Source organism: Aotus nancymaae, unplaced genomic scaffold (assembly GCF_030222135.1).
Source record: "Aotus nancymaae isolate 86718 unplaced genomic scaffold, 86718_ANA_hifiasm-v0.15.2.pri h1tg000008l, whole genome shotgun sequence".
NCBI classification, from domain to species: domain Eukaryota; kingdom Metazoa; phylum Chordata; class Mammalia; order Primates; family Aotidae; genus Aotus; species Aotus nancymaae.
The window spans coordinates 41,860,574-41,873,494 of record NW_026988419.1 but is presented as its reverse complement, the minus strand read 5'-3'; the positions used below and the strand labels follow the sequence as shown (position 1 = coordinate 41,873,494).

Sequence of the window (12,921 nt, the reverse complement as noted above, 5' to 3'; positions counted from 1 at the left end):
TTGCCGGAATGTGCCCCCAGGCTGGCTTCGAGTTGTCAAACGTTGTATTTCTCATTTTACGTCAGTGAGCCTGGAAGCAAAAAAGGACTGCGTTCCGTGGGGGCCGCGACGGTAGCCCCTCCTTCCCTTAAGCCTCGTCCCATCCAGACTCGTCCCGGGTGCGGAAGGTCGGGCCGCAGACCCGCCAGCCGCGGAGACTGCCGCGGCGCTCACCGGGGGGCGCTGTGAAGCCGGCACCGGGCGACCGGAGGTGAGTCGGCTGGGAGGAGGCGGTGGCTCCCGGTCCGGCCCGCGCGCCGAGGGGCGAATCCCAGGCAGCAAGGTCGCTGCCCCCGCCCCTCGGCCGGCCCCTCCGCCAGCGGGCGAGAGGGGAGTGGCCGGGCGCCTCCAGCCGCCGCCGAGCACTCCGCAGCCGGGTTCGCACGGGAGTCCCAGCCGCGGCGCGTGGAGGCAGTGCCGGAGTGTGGGGCGCTCAGTCGGCCGGCAGCCGCCGGACAGCCTTAGCCAAGCAGCCGCGGCGGGAGCCCCGCAGCCCCGGGCTGTGCCCGCGTCCCGGAGCGCCGCCGGAGAGCGAGGACGACGTCGAGGCGGAGTGGCGCCCGGCGAGGTAGCGCCCGGCGAGGTAGCGCGAGCGTTTTCCCTCTCGCCCCTGCCCTTCCCGCTGCGTCCGGCCGCGGCCCCCGAGGCGCTCGCCCTGCGCCTTTGTGCCCATGGTCACTGGCCCCGTCGTACCTCGTGGGCGCGGGTCAGCGAGCTCTGCGGCTCTCTCGGGGAAGGCGGTGCTGCTGCGGGAACCGCGCACGCTGGAGGTCGCGGAGGTGGTCGTGACTCCGCAGTGGCTTCGGGGGCGGCAGGAGGGAAGAAGGGCTTGTAAACTAAGTTGCTTTTGCTTTGCCCCATGCCTCTCGTACCTGTGGACAGAGTCGAGTCGCGGCCCCTCGTGTTCACCCACAGCCCCTCCATCCCTCTGGCCCACAGCTGTTTCCTGGCTCCTGGAAAGACGACAGTGTGGCTTCCTCCGGGCAGGAAAGCGGAGGGAGAACAATGGGGCGTCCTGGGGAGTGGGGTTCAGGTGCGGTGTGCCCAGGCGGCGGCGGGGGAGGAGGGGCCCGGGACGCCGTGGGCCTCCCTGCGCGTGCAGCTGCGCTCGCCTCCTTTGTTCCGCCGCAGCGGAGGGGGCTGCCCTGGGTCTCGTTTCCTGCCCGGGATGGGATTGATTCACGGTCCCAGTGAGGGAAGGGGAAGGGGGCGGGGCTGGAATGGAAACCAGATTAGTGACGGGAGTCCCGAAGTGTGCTGGGGCCGGGAAGAGGGTTGGGGAGAAGGTTGGGAGAGGGTGATGAGAGCGCGCTGGATAGGTAATTACAAACACACAACATTTTGTTCAAGGGCCTTGTGGATTTCTGGAGCTTATTTGTAGTGCTTTGTTCAGGCTGCGGCCCCGCGTTTATTGCTGCAACAAGTTGTGTGCTCCTTGAGTTTCTGGCGCTCCCAATGTTAGTTTGCTCAAAGCAAATCTTGTTAGTTACAGTGGAAGAAGCCTTTTTTTTTTTTTTAGATTTGAAAAAAGTTTGCTATGAACTATGGTATTTGTATGTATGTGTGTGCCTCTGGGTCTGTGTGTGTAGCTAGTGGATATTGTCTGGAATAAGTAAGAGACGAATTTTATAGAATCAATTTTGACGTAAATTATTTTTTTTTCTAGTATATTACAGTTTTTCCAGGACTGTTTGAGGCGAGAAACCATCAGAAAATTAGACATTGCTATAAATAAGTGAATCAGATTACAAAACACAATTGAAAAACCCTTTTACAGTCTGTCCCAGAAAACGCACCACACACACCAGCGTTGGGTTTTGAACTGAGGAGGCCTGGCATTCAAGTGTTCTGTGCTTTCTCTCTCTGTGTGAGGATCATCTGGAATAAGAAAGAGAACACTCCATTATGGTGAATAGGGTTTTTTTTTTTTTTTTAGAGATGGTGGAATTAAATGTAGCATGTCAGACATTTGTTAAGCGACCCTTTCCTAGATTGGAATCGAGAATCCCAAAAGGATTGGCTGACCTCAGGAGGGAGCTATGGGAGATTGAATGATGTGTGTTTTCTGAATGGGGTATTCCAAGCAAAACCGTTTTGGGAGGGGGCTGACATTTCCAGGCATTCATGGTTTGTGCCTATGGGACACTGGTGGAAGGATTCCCAAAGTCGGACTGAAGATTAGAATCACTGTGGCGGTAATTTAGGAGACATTCTGTTGTTGTAGTCTGGCTGCAGACAGGGTGGGGAAGTGGCCCAGAGCTGCCTCTTTGACCAGCTGAGGGTCCACCATTAAACCACCCCTTTGGCCATTGATTTTGAGATGAACCAAGTTTGAAAGCCTTTTAACCTTACAAGGCGAATTAGGAGCTTGCTGTGGGGGAAAAAATGTCTCCTGCCCACTACGTGGTAATGGAAAAGGGCTGTATAAGCTACTGCTGAGGGTTTGCCTTTGTCGTTGGGGATGTGGTCAGAATTTCAGGCCAGGCTGAAAAGCACTGTGACTTGTCCTCAGGAGCCATTATGATGTGAAGTTGAAATGGGATGGTGTCCAACCGTCAAGCTGTTTGTCATTAGAACTAACACACTGCCTGGCAAAACGCTGTGCCAGGGCAGCTAACGGAGGGAGACTTTTTTTGTTGTTGTCTTACCATTTTGGACTTTTCATTTATGCTATGAATTGTTTTATAAAATACAACACAATTGAGTTCCTCTCAAGTACTCATTGTTCTATACATTGACAAAATGTAAAGCATATGAACATTGCTGCTCCTGGAGATGTGGACAGACAGAGGAGTCCTAATTGGCTGGTCTCTTGTCTCTGGTCTCTGGCTGTGGATGCCCGATTGTGTGATAACGCTGGCAACAGGCTGCACCCCCTTCACAGGATGAATCATTACTTTGTCAAGCCTGGAGTTAAAGACTAACTTTCCCTGATTGCGGCACAGTTATGCAAAGCAAGGAGGAAGGTCTGACATCAGTGGGGAAGAAGTGGGGGTGAGGTGGGTGGGTGGTGTTTGGCTAAGAAGGGATCTTCAGCATGTAGCATCCCATGTTTTTAGCATTTGTCCTCCTTTGGGTAAGATTGTCTTCTCTTCTACCTCTCTTCTACTGTTTTCAATCGCTGAATATTTGGATTTTAATTAACTGGCCTAACAATAATTATAGCTATCATTTAGTAAGTGTTCGTCACATGCTGAGTTTTACATATATTGCTATATTCATCGTCACAACAACTTGATAAAGTGGGTGTTATCTCCATTTTCAGTGGAAGCTGAGGCCTGGAGGAGTTAAGTAACTTGCCCCTTACACTGTACAGATGCTCCCAGATTTACAACGTGGTTATGTCCTGATAAACCCGTCATAAGTTGAAAATATCATAGGTTGAATGTGCATTTAATACACCTAATCTACCAAACCTTAAATGTGCCGCAAACACTTGCATTAGCCTACAGTTGGGCAAAGTCGTCTGGCAACACAGTGCACTGTAGGGTATTGGTGGTTTATCCTTGTGATCATGTGGCTGACGGGGAGCTGCGGCTCACTGTCACTGCTCAGCATCGCCATAGAGTATTGTACTGCATATGGCTAGCCCCAGAAAACATCAAAATTCTAAGTACAATTTCCACTGAATGCCTATCATTTTTGCACCAGTGTAGAGTCAAAAAATCCTAAGTTGAACCATTTTAAATTGGGGACCGTCTGTACTTATGTAAGGAACTAGTAAATGGTGGAAGTGCGATTTGAACTCATGGTAAGTCCACACCCTTTAGGTACCCACTGTAAGGCATGATATCTTTTAATAATATGAATAACAACAGTTTGATTATGTAGTTTATTAGCCCTTTGCAGATGTCGAATTACTTTCACATCTATTATTGTAGATGATTCTTCCAAAAACCACTGAGATAAGTTTGGAAGGCCTGGTTAGGACATTACAACTCTTAGAACTGTATTGCTAAAGAGCTGTGTGTTGTGGCCTGTGTGAATAAGCTGTAAGTGAGTGAAACTTTATTTTTAAAAAGTTAGACTGCCAACATTTAAAAATAAGTTCTTTCTTCCAAACATTTAAAAATGATAGAACAGAGTAGATCTTCTATTGCATTCAAGGTTTTTATGTTTATTGAAATCCATTTTAAGCCCTTTTTATCTTATGGCCTTTAATAGAACACTGCACTTTGCTTCTTAACTGAGACCCAATGCCAGAGTGTCTTTTTAGAAGAGAAATAAGGAGGGAAAGAATGTGCTTACAAAGAGGAAGTGGGACATCAGAATTGGAAACACTCGCAGCAGCAGGCCATAGATTTTTCCCAGCACATGCTTTTTGTCCTGGCAGTAGCCTTTTACAGAAGACATTCTTCCTTAGGGAAGTGTCAAGGGTCTTTCTTTACAATATCCTCTGAGATCATCAGATTTCTGAGCTCTGTGGGAACACACATTCCGAATGATTTTTGTGCTCATCCCTTCCCCACAGGGGAAGTGAACTAGTTTAGGCATCGGCATGAAAAGGGAATAGCAGTGATATCTGTCCTTAGGGGGACACGGAGAGTGGTACTGGGCAGGAGGTACCAGACCTTGACACCAAGTACAGGAGCAGAATGGAGTTTAACCCTTGGCGTCATGGATGGTTTGTGGATTCCTCTGAATGCTCCTGGGCAAATGGAAAAGTCAATATTGTTTTTGTTTGTTTCTAAGATAAGAATTTGAAGACTGGAAGTTCTGCCTTTACTTGTTTATTTCAAGCTAGGACACCATTTGGGATCTTCAGGTTCTTTGGTACAGGTGACAGTAACTTTAGGCTCCTCAGGCTGTGAAATTCTCCTCCACTGGATGTTTTAGCCATTTGCCTCTGTAGGGGAGGCAGACACATGGTTTGCTAAGCTTCAACAGGTGAGCAGCTTCCAGCTTACCATAAGCAGCGCAGAGGAGGAAGAAGGATGCTTCTCAGCATTTGGTAGGTCTTTGACGTTCTCAGCATCTTCTTCATCATTTCATATTTTAATAAGCACACAGGTCATGCAAAGCAGTGCATTAGACACATTTTAAAAGGAAGAAAGGAAATCCATTGTGCCTTCAGAGATGTCATAGCAGGTCAGATGGATGCATCCCGAGAGTGGATGTTGGTGAAATGAAGAAAATGGCTGTTACAGCTGTGGTGATTAAGGCCAGGCGAACACTTGCTTTTGAGACAGTAGCTGATAACAAACAGAAGCAAGAGAGTGGAAGAAAACTGAACACAGGTGCCAGCTTCTTCTCTGACTTAGGTTTTATTTCCTCCAACCTCCAGTGATGTGAAAGAGTTTGGGTTCAGAACCCTGACTGAGGTCCAAAAATCATATATAAACTACCATTCTATGGGAGAAGGTTTGAATAACAGTGTCTTCCCTGGTGCATGGCAGGTCCTTGGTAGCCCCGCCAACTCTCTTTTTTGCGTACCTGCCAGCATCCCGTGTTCAACATGACTGTCAGTTCACCCCCACTCAGGCTGTTAATAGACTTCAGGCATATTTGCATTTTAAAAGGCTCTTGTGGACAAGACATGCCAAGTCTCCAAAGAATGAATCATTCATATTGCATTATGGGATATTATTCATGCTACTGTTTATTAAGCATTGGGTGCTTGCTTTGTGCTAGGCCTCATGCTGGGTACTTTCTGTAGGTTGATGTCCTTCTCATTACTATCGTTTAGTGGAGATATTTGTAGATGAGGGAATTGACTTACTAGCCCAGAGATCAAGCCTCAAAGACCTCTCGCTTTCCAGAACAACAAAATGCCACCAGGTAGAGTGTACTGTGAAGCTTTGAATGAGTACTGTGAAGCTTTGGGCAAGTACTTTGATTCTTTGGGTGAGTACTTTGATGCTTTGGTTACTTTTAAGGAGTTCATTTTAAGGAGTTAGAGGGAGAGCCCACCCCACTGTCTGTCTCCTTCCTGGCTTGTTTCCTTTGTCACCTGGAGTCGGGGTTCCTGAGGGTGTCCTTGGCTGGTCCAGAGCTAGGAGAATGGTTGAACTGCTTTTCAGTTTGTCCTTTTCTGGGTGTTCTGGCTTCCCAGTCCTGCGTCATTTTCCTTCCCCAACTGAGGGAGACAAGATTCAGCCTGCCCGTGAGAGACTGAGTAGCCTGTCCCTTTTCTTAGCCCCCACTGGCCATGTCTTTATCTTCAGGAATCGATTGTCATCTGGGAGTTTCAGGAGTTTTTCTGATCTCTGGTCTCCAGTCTGCCTGCAAGCAGGCATCCAGTCTTGGAGCTCAGGATCTTTGATGTGTGAGAATGCCGCGGTGTGGGTGCCACTGCAGAGCAGAGCTGGACTTCAGGAAGAGAGTTGGTGTGGAATTTGTACTCTTTCAAGACAGGCAGATTTAGAAATAGCAGAAAAGCAAAAATTGACGTTCTTCTTTTGCTTATCAGATAAGCAACTGGTAAGTTTCTGAAAATGCAAGGTGCCTGTCTTTCCTTGATAACTTAGAGAACATTAAGAGGAAACCAAATCTCTGCCTTCCGGGGACTTTCAGTCCAATTCTTCCTGGACTCAAGATGCTTTAAGATTGCACAGATGGCTTAATTTTGCTGTGTTAAAATGAAAATGTAGTAATGTAGTTCAGAATTGTACATTACAGGTTTTTTAAAAAAAGAATGCCATATCTTTAGAGATTTTTTAGAAAATTGAATTGAAAGAACAGTGGAACAGATTATTCGTTACTGGCATTGTAGTATGTATACACATCATTTGCCTACTTAATCTTCACGAGTTACATGAAGGCATTTTTACACTGCAACCACAACAACAAAGCTCCACAAAAATACACAAAGAACCTTGATCGCAAGATTGCTTACAATCACTTACATTTTCCAGTGTACACCTTCTCTCTCCTCCATATTGCTGCTTCTCTTTGAATTCTGTATTAAATCCTGAAATGCTGTTTGTGATGTTTAGATTGCAAATATACTAGCTTCTTAGCTGATCATTTTTTCCCCTTATAAGTGCTTCAGAGTGATTGGTCACTGTTTCATTCATTTTAGACCCACAGTCTATATGCTTTTGGGAAAAACTTAATTTTCATAGACATTGGGCCTATGCCAATTTGCATGGCTTGTTATTTTTGTGGTCCTCATATAATCTGCTTACAATCCTAATAGGTAGATCACAGTTTTGAGCTACTCCTGATGCAGTGAGCTATCTAGGAAAAAGTTCTCACTTGCCGGAAAGTTTCAAAGTGCTGAGAGCCATTCATAAAAATATATGAACTGCCACACTGGTCAGGTTCAAGGCTTATCTGCCCTAGTATTCTGCAGGTATTCTGTGACATTCGGGGAGGAAAGTAGAGTTAGACTTCTTGATGCCAGCTTCATAAAGGTTTGTAGATGTCTCCTCAGTATATGTAATTTCATGGTCTCTTAAAAACCTCTCATCCACGTACTGAAATTCATCTTGAATTGTTTACTTTTATCCTACATTGACACATTTCACACTTTTCTTTAAAGGTAGAACTTGATTATGTTGGTATTTTTATTTCAAATTTTCAGTTTTTGGAATGGCAGAATGTTGTTATTGAAAAAGATCTTGAAGGTCTCCATTGTAACCTCTTCATTTGTACTTGAGACCTGCTCAACTCCTAAAGTTAATAGGGACAGATTTGAGAAACTGACCCCAAGTCTTAACCTCTTGCTTATTTTCTTTCTAGGGGGATATCTGTCTCTCCAAACCTCTCTAAATCCAAATTTATTACCTCTTACCTAATAGATGGTTCCCTGTGGACTTCACTGTTTGTGCTAATAGCCTTTTCATCACCATCTTGACTTTGGATTCTAGAGCATCGCCTACTTCCCCATTTTCTATGACCCTCACATTTTTCCTGTCAGTCACTATGTCTGATTTATTGTTCCCCCTATCTTTGCCCTTTCTTTGCGAATCCTCAAGCCCTCATTCTGGTTCAGACCTTTAAAAGGCTGAGTTACTAGAGTATAGTGTTACCCAAAGTGGGTTGTTCCATAAAAAATTAGTAAGCTGGAAAAAAAAAATCCCACCCATAAAGTTGGTAGATGTTCCTGTAAAAAGGGTTCCTTGGCCAGGTACATGTTAGAAGAGTTGGTTTAACAGTGTTTTAAATAAGTTTCTTTGGAGAAAAACTTCTCATGGCCTTCATTTGTGACTGTGTACTGTGAATTCTCAAGAGAAAGATACAGTATTCACATGTCCCAGCTTCTTTCACCATTGTACCATGTTTCAGGGGATCATTTTGTAGATTACACTGCCATAGTCACTTCATTGTACCTTTTTAGGTTCCGTCACTCCCTGGCTTCCTGTGTGAATGTGGATTCCTTGTGAGCCGTACATCTTGAGCTTTTACCTTGTTGTTCTGGATCATTCCTTCATCCCGAAAGCCCCTCTCCCCTATCACATTGGCACATCTTTCTTTGCCCAGCTTTGTGCCCATCTTCTCCATTAATTTTCCCAGACTCAGGATGCCCTTGTTCTTCTGAACTTACAACAGTGTTTCACAACTTAAAAGAGAAAATACTTAAATCACAACGAAATGTTGAAAGTAACCTTACACACTCATATAGTTAAATTATTGGAATTCCCACAAACTTCCATTTTCCATATTTGCATCACTGGACGCATCACATGCACATCCCGTTCTCTTCTGTTTCCCCCCACAGGTTAGCTTGCACATATGTTCAACAAGCTTGTCACTTGTGGGGCTTTTTTCTTTAATTTTGTGTTATTGGAATTGTGTTGCATTTAAATAGAAATTCAAGGAGAATTGAAATCTTATGGTTTTACAGCTTCCCATCCACAAACCTCATAAACCTCTTTAATAGGTCTTTTATGTCCTTCAATGAAATTTTATCATTTTATGTGCAAAACTCTTTCATACCTACCTTTTGTTAGATTTGTGCCAAGGTGCTTCATGCTTTCTGTGGTCAATATGAATGAATTATTTAGTACATTTCTGGTTAGTGTTGCTGGTATACAAGAAAGAGATGGATTTTGTATTTGTTTTTAAACAAATAGTTCGATTGATCAAGTTCACATCTAAACCTGTGTTTGCTATGGGAGCCTGCAGTTGGGTGGCTTTTCTAATAGAGCACAAAGTAACTTAGCCTTTATTGAAAATGTCATAATTCACTTTAGTTATTTTTCTTTTTAGAGACAGGGTCTGGCTCTGTTGCACAGGCTGGAATGCAGTGCCATGATCATAGCTCAGTGCTGCCTCAAACTCCTGGACTCAAATGAGCCTCCTACCTCAGCCTCCCAAGTAACTGGGACTATGACTATAGGTGTGTGCCTCCATGTCCAACTAATTTTTAAATTTTTTGTAGAGATAATGTCTCATTGGTTCCAGGCTACTGGACTCAATCAATTCTCCTGTTTTGGTCTCCCAAGTGCTGGGATTACAGGTGTGAGCCACTGCACCTGGCCTAATTTAAAAACTATATGTAATACTTTTAGAAGTAAGGAAGGGGTGACTTCTAGTTATTTAATGCATTCATTTATTAACTCATCAAATGTTTAGGTGCCTAGTATGTTTCAGGCACTGTACTAGGTACTCTGTTTTTATTTGAGAGACAGGGTCTTGCTTTGTTGCTCAGGCTGGAGTACAGTGGTGCAATCTAGCTCACTGCAGGATTAAACTCCTGGGCACAAGTGATCCTTTTGCCTCCACCTCCCAAGGAGCTAGGACTACAGGTGGCATCTCCACATCCCACTAATTTTTATTTTGTGGAGACAGGGTCTTGCTATGTTGCCCAGGCTGGTCTCAAACTCCTGGCCTCCAGTGATCCTCCCTCCTCAGCCTCCTGAAGTGTTAGGATTATAGGATTATAGGTAGAGCCACCACACCCATCCTGTACTGAGTCTTTAATGTTGAACAAAACAGATGTGGTTTCTGCTCTCATGAATATGAAAGGTAAGAGACATTGTGGCAATGGACACAGATAAATACATATTCACGCATTGGCATAGATACTATGAAGGAAAACGACAGGGGGTTGTGAGAAACAGAAAGGCAGAGAGAGGGGAATTTAGGTTGGGGTACAGGGAGAGCCTGTCTGAGGAAATAAACATTCACACAGCTACCTGAAGGATGATTTGGTGTTAGAGGATGAGGAGGATGGAAGAACTTTCTAGGCAATAAAAAAAAACTCAGAAGCCCCAGGGTGAAACTCTACTTTGAATGATACAAGGATGGGAATTTTAGTGACTGATGACTTAAATTAAGTTATTAAAAATTCTTAGTAATTATCATAATAGTGGTATTAAACAGTGTTTTACACACTATTATGACAAAGTGAAGATATTTATTTTTGGTCAGTATATCCTCCTCATGTGAAATGAAGCTGCTTGAATTCAAAGAGCTGCCTCCATGATGAGGCTTGAATGAGGCACTGCCTATGCCCCAACCCCCTCTGCATTTTGAATACTGCCAGTGCTGCTGCCATTGGGTCCTGGCGGCTGCTGGACATTGTCCTGGTCAGAACTTCCTCCTGAGCTCTTCGCTAATAGACTGGGTCCTTGCTTCAAGGTCAGGTCAGGTCAGAAGAAGACTGCTCTGTTCTTCCTGCGAGGGGTGGTGAGCAGGGCCTTCTGTGTTTTTTCTAGTGTCTCAGCCTTCTCCGCTCTCCCTCCACCATCTTTTAAACACACACGGAGGGCTCAGGCATGATAGCGGGGTGGGATCCAAGCTGAGTTACACACACCTCATTCCACCTAGAATCCGTGCTCTGTTTGGTCATTGAGGTGTTGCTCTGGGGTAAGCTGAGCTCATGTTGAGAAAAGCTGTGTGGTGCAGTGGTTGTGGGCTGGCTTCTGGAGACAATACTGGTTTTTGAGACTTGATTCTTCTGCTTAGTAGCCCTGTGACCTTGGGCTTATGGTTTAATCTGTGTCTGCCTCATTTTTCTCATCTGCAAAATGTAGGTAATTTTGCAGAGCTGTCTTCTTTGGGGTATAGTAAGGATTAAATGAATTAATAACATGTGCAGTCTCTGGAACAGTGTTAGACCCAGAGCAACCACTTGGGGTAGATGTTAGTTACTACTATTCAGTCTTTCCTGCAAATGTGTTCCTGGGGTTCCTCCTCCCCCTCACCAGATATTTAAATCTGCTTGAATTGTAGCAATGCACATGATTTAGGATTTCATATGGGGGACTCCTTTGGAAAATATAGAGAGAAAGATGGCAAAAAAAGAAATAAAAATGTTAATGGTGATTGCATTAGGGTAGTAGATTGGGGTGACTTTTACTTTTAACTCTCTGTTTTCTAAATCTTCTATAATCTGGTTATGTTACCTCTGTACTAATAATATAATAAAATCATTTGAAGAAAGAAAAGTCAAGTTGCCAGTATCCAAGTGGTTTGCCTAAAAGGGACAGGAGAGAGTGAGAAGCCGGGATGGGCCTGCTGTGGTGGCCTTCACAGATGAAGTACCCCCATTTATGCTTATAGTTGCAGAAATTAAGTAACGATATTTAAAAGCCTTTAGCAGAAGTATCCCTAAAAGTTAGAAGATGGGGCTATTCCTTGTGAATCCCCTTTATCTGTGAATGGTTTTTTTTTTCTGTCATTATTTTCCTTTTTTATTTCTTCCTGTGCCCCCTTAGTGGGCCTCTTGCCATCTGTCACTCTCTCATTTGGTCCCCTCTTCCTCCGCCTTCCCCTTGAAAATCTCTCCTTTTGATCCATCTGCTTTACTTGCTGTCATGCAGAAATGAGGCACCCATTTATTCCATTCAAGATAAAGCATCAATTTTATTTTTATTGTAAATAGATAAATGTAACTTTTCACTCTCAAAAATCTAAATGAAGTTGCCTTTACTTACTTACACCTAGAATTAATTGATTAGTTAACTTATTTGCTGACAAATTAACGAGCTCTGGGGGTCTGTGGCCTCCTAAAAGCACCAGGAATCTTGGAAGATTGGGTGGCTGCAAGGAACGGAAGATTGAGGGGATGTTGAAGTTAAATTTTTCCTCTTCGCCTATTTTGCATAGGGTTATCTGTGTTGCTACCATTTTGATCTGTGTCAGAAGTTTTGAACTTTTCCAAATTGAAATAACAGAATTCTGGAAAATTACTGAAATACATTTTTACAAAGAAACTGTGCCAAATCTGACAAATTTCTTCAAAAGTCCATGATTTTAATCACTGAAAAGTTCAGTGAGCTTTCCAGCTTTTCTTTCATGCTGTTCTTTTTATGTAATTGTAGGTGGAGAAATGGACTTTCCTGCAAAGTGTGTTTATCTACAGGAATTTATTCTTAGCAGTGGTGTTTTATAAGTACCTTAAAAATAGTCCCGACATAAATTTGAAAGAAGGTAGTGGGTTACAATAATGCTACCTGGTATCAGCTGAAGAGCTGTTTACATGAGGAATATTGCTAATTAATTGATGCTGCATAGTTGAGTCTAAAATCTAGTTGAGGTCATTTAAATAAACGGAAGTAAGGTAATGCCTTTTTGTACCTTATTCCACAATTTAGTTTTGTTTTTTTTAATCTCCCATGACATGCCTAATTTGAACATATCATAAATATTTATGATAGTTCTTTTTCTGCTTTAAGGAAGTCTAGGACAATTATAGTAAAAACTAGTTTTCTAGAATGTGTATACCTAGACTTTAGCATTCGTTTTTCAAAAGAAGACATCATAGGGATTTTTAAAATTAGAAACAATATCTTTATTGCTTAATGATGGGTATGCATTCTGTGAAGTGTGTTGTGAGGCAATTCTGTCATTGTGCAAACACCACAAAGTGGATTTATACAACTCAGATGGGACAGACAGCCTGCTACACACGTATACAGGTACAGCCAACACAATATAGCCAATTGCTCCTGGCCTACAAACCTGTACAGTGTGTTATTGTACTGAATATTG

General features: G+C 43.8%; 1 protein-coding gene across 5 annotated transcripts in view; it reads left to right on the top strand.

Annotated features, from left to right (window-relative positions):
- The first annotated feature begins 399 nt into the window (after positions 1–399).
- MYO1B (myosin IB) overlaps positions 400–12,921 on the top strand; it is a 185,816-nt gene continuing 173,294 nt past the window's right edge. For 4 of the 5 annotated variants that reach the window (XM_064373229.1, XM_064373227.1, XM_064373228.1 and 1 more), the window contains exon 1: positions 400–622. The gene's annotated coding sequence lies outside the window, so the exon portion shown is untranslated. Of the gene's footprint in view, positions 623–5,861; positions 5,884–12,921 lie in introns of those variants that run through there. The other variant, XM_064373224.1, reaches the window with a different exon arrangement.